Source organism: Gossypium arboreum, chromosome 10 (assembly GCF_025698485.1).
Source record: "Gossypium arboreum isolate Shixiya-1 chromosome 10, ASM2569848v2, whole genome shotgun sequence".
Lineage (NCBI taxonomy): Eukaryota > Viridiplantae > Streptophyta > Magnoliopsida > Malvales > Malvaceae > Gossypium > Gossypium arboreum.
Genome location: NC_069079.1, coordinates 61,118,257 through 61,122,408, shown reverse-complemented (window position 1 = coordinate 61,122,408; position 4,152 = coordinate 61,118,257). Strand labels below are relative to the sequence as shown.

The 4,152-nt window shown below is 31.7% G+C and overlaps 1 non-coding gene across 1 annotated transcript; it reads left to right on the top strand.

The window, feature by feature from the left end:
* The first annotated feature begins 3,558 nt into the window (after positions 1–3,558).
* Positions 3,559–3,670, top strand: LOC128282804 (small nucleolar RNA R71). Its single transcript, XR_008273157.1, has one exon. It is a non-coding gene; the product is annotated as a small nucleolar RNA R71 (small nucleolar RNA).
* Positions 3,671–4,152: the final 482 nt, after the last annotated feature.

Genomic DNA, 4,152 nt, shown 5'->3' with positions numbered 1-4,152 from the left:
TCATGTTGATGAATTGAAAGTTGGATAAGCAATTTAGTTTAAAAAAATATGGTTAATTAAGGCTTAGGGACTAAATTGTAAAATTTTAATTGCTATAGATTTTTAATTAGAAAAAGGCTAGTGGACTTAAATAGCAATTAACCAAAGGACTAAAATGGATAATAGACCTACTTTAAATGGATGATAGTGGGATGTGATGTTAGTTATCATAATCTAAGTTAATTAAGTATTAAAGTTTAATTAATTATGATTAAGTAAATTAACTAAAATTAATTAAAGTATATAAGTTAATTAAACAGGAAAAAGATGAAAAAGTCATCATCTTCTTCCCAAGAACCACCGTCCACCATTTGAGGAGAAAAGAGAAAGCTTTCAACCTAATTTCATATTCAACCTTTAATTTCAAGTCCCTAGCCATTTTTTTTTAAAATTTTATAGATTCAAGGTCATGGGAGTTTGATTTAGCTAGCCTAAGTACCAAGTTGTGAAACTATTAAAGTTTTTGAAAGTTTTCATTGTTGAGAATTGAATGATTTAGGTGCGAAATTGTCAGAAATTAAGCTTAGATTAAGAAAATGATTAAATTGCAAAGTTTACTTGTTAGTTTCGTACATTAGGGACCAAATTGAATAAAATGCAAATCTATCATGAAATTTTGGTAGGAATAGGAAGTAGAGGGTCCTTAATGAATATATGTTTAATCGGATTTTAATCCGAAACTCTAGGTTGAAAGTTATGTTTGTCCTAGTTTTATAGACTAAATTAAATAATTTGAAAAATATGCATAAATTGATAAGTGGTTATGAATTGGTTGATAATTGATTGTGTGATATGTTTGCTGACTATTCATAGCTAACATCAACGCAGAACCTTCAAGAAGGAAAGAAAAAGCGAAAGTCGTCGATGAGTGACATGAGACCACAATTTATACTTTTATGATTCGAGATAGATTAATTGATTGCCTATATATGTTAATTAGATTGTTATATGTCAAGGTGAGTACATGGTGATGTTGTGAATGGTTTTGATTTGGTTTGATATAAAATATCGATATAGAAGACTAGAATGAATAAAATGGAAAATGGCTTGAAATACATGAATTACATTATATTATATGGAAATTAAAATGGGATATGTTATATAATATGAAATGTATGAGTTTGATAGTGAATTAGACTATGGTTGTAATTGAGAATATTATATGTATTGAATTGTAAAAAATAGATTGAATGGTTGGTACTAGGGTTGAGCGTTCGATCGAATCAAGTCAAATCGAGTGAAAATTTTGAATTAATCAAGTTCACGAGTCTTATTTTATCTTCCTAACTCAATTTGAAATTTTTTTAAATCGAGTTGAGTGAAATGAAATTGAGTCGAGTTAAATCGAGTAAAATTGTTTGATTTAAATTAAAAAAATAAACAAGTCAAGTAAAAATATTGTTACATTATAATTAATTCTATGTTAGTGCACAACACATAAATTTGAAACTATATATATTTGAATTTTTTTCAAAGAAATAAAAATAAGATCTTGTATGATAGATTTGAATAATCAATTAAGTTCCAAAATTATTATTTTAGAAAATTTTAAAATTTTAACTTTTTATATTTTTTATTTTTTAAAATTTTTATAAATATAAAATTTGAATTTTTTATAAATATTTTGAATTTTAAAATTATTTTTCATTTTTTAATTTTTTTAAATTTTTCTGGTAATTTTTGTTTTGAAAGAGACCAATTTGCTTATTTTCAAAGTTAACAGGGACCAAATGATAGTTACATCAATCTGTTATTCGAATTATTTGAGTTATTCGAATTGTGAAATTCAACTCGACTCAAATTTAAAACTCAAACGAGTTATTCGAGTTGACTCAAATAATTCAATTAACTCGAAATTTGAATTTTTTTCGATTTTTCGAATCAAACTGAATTTTGCTCACCCCTAGTTGATACCCTATTAGCTGTTTGGGTTATGTTAGATATAGTTGGCATGTTATAGGGTTGGTTTGTGTATGGGTTATGCACTTATGCGTTAGGATACACCTCATGTGCCAGGATCCACTTCGTGTGTCAGTATACACTTCGTGTGCTAGGATGTGCTTCATGTGCCAGTATGCACTTTATGTGCCAGTTTACAATCTTGAAGGACCTCGTCTTTAAGGTCCCAACGAACTATATCTTTGCCATGCTAGCCTTCATGTTTATTGTCCTGGCAGACCAACACAATAGATGCCGTGGAGCCTCATTCACACAGTCTTACACCGTCTTGCCATCTTAGCGTATTATCAAATGATGCCATGAGGTCTCACCCACATGGTCTTACACCTGCAAAGTCAGGCCATGATCTGTCAGTCTAGTTTGTAATAAAACTACCCTATCGGAGGCATCATAAATAAAGCTTCTTTCCACATTTTCATATGATACAGATTTTTCAATACTGGGATCATATAACAGGAAGGTATTAGACAATGACCATACCCACACCTACAACAAAACTTATCATACCTACCCAGACACCATGAGCCAACTCATCACAGTAGAGATACTTATGTAAATATCATTCATATTTATAACGGATTTATACTTTCTAACACATAATTCCCCATACAAGTATGTCACACATCGTCATACCATACCGCATATTGTTCACTTCATTTACGTACTTATAGATACTTCTTAGAAAACACATGTACATATTTTTTACATCACTCTACAAAAATACATGTTGGTTCACAGGAACATCAACCAACACATAATCAACATAAAATGATATGCAGGAGTTAGGTTTATAGGCTCACCAGAGACCTACTATCGCGCGTGAAATGATATGTGGTTTGTACAAGTATACACATCGAATCAAGTAATAAAGTAATGAGTAAGTATCGTTCCTACAAGAATCGGATTGAAGCACAAAAGTGGTCAAGTTATTATAATAAAATGTGATTAATGTTATTGTCAAGCTATCGTACGTATTCAACAGCAATTAAAGAATAATGATGTATACACTATGTTGAACATTTTGCCTCGGCATAGGTTGAATGTAACCAGGCGGTACATTGTTGGTATTCTGTCTTGCAGCATTGTTAAAATTCCCCGTAACTTGATTACTCCAACTAAAACTCAGATGCTGCTTCCACCTTGGATTGTAGGTGTTAGAATAGGGGTTATTATTCTAGTTAAAATTACCCATGTAGTACATTAATGCTGGGTTTTTTGGGCATTCGTCAAACATATAATTTACACTGCAATAAACACATGACAACTCCGCTGATTTCATCTCATGGGCTACAGTTGAATTTTTCATTGTTTTAATTATGCTAGCTAGAGAAGATACCTAGACTGTCAATGAAGTGATTACATTAAGCTCTAGTAACTCTTTTAACCTCCCTAACTCTCATTGTCAAATACCAATAATCATTGTCAGTAATCTTTTCCAAAATCTCATATGCTTCATTATACGTTTTATCTAGCAGAGTATCATTGGTAGGCGCATCAACTACCATCCTCGCATGTGCATTCAACCCATTATAAAACATCTCTATTTGAGTCTAGTGTTAGAATCCATGCATCAGACATTTCTAAATTAACTCCTTAAATCGTTCCCAAGCTTCATATAGCGTTTCATCCTCCATTTATCGAAAAGATGTGATGTGATGTCATTTCTAAGTTTGACATTCATATTTGGGGGATTATACCAGAAAAAACCTCTGGTAAAGATCATTCCATGATGCCACTATTCCTGATGCCAGAGCATTCAGCCATGCTTTCTTACGATCTCTTAAAGAATATGGAAACAATTTAAGTGGTAGAGCGTCTTTAGGAACAACCTGTTGTCTAAACGAGTCACAAAGCTCTAGAAAAAGTCTTAAATGCAGTCTTGGATCTTCACTAGGTAATCCACTAAATTGTTCTACTGTTTGGAATATCTGAAACATTAGCAATTTCAGTTCAAACTGCTAAGCTTGTATTTTTGGTCTGACTATCCCTGGATCTAGGTCATCCAAAATTAGCACAACATGCTCTCAGATTGGTCTATCTCAGTCATTTATCACCCCACGAACATGAGAATTAGCGCCCTGGCCATTCAAATTATCATTCATACTAGGCATCACCCTACAAAAAGGAGGATTAGCATCTTGACCATTTGAATTA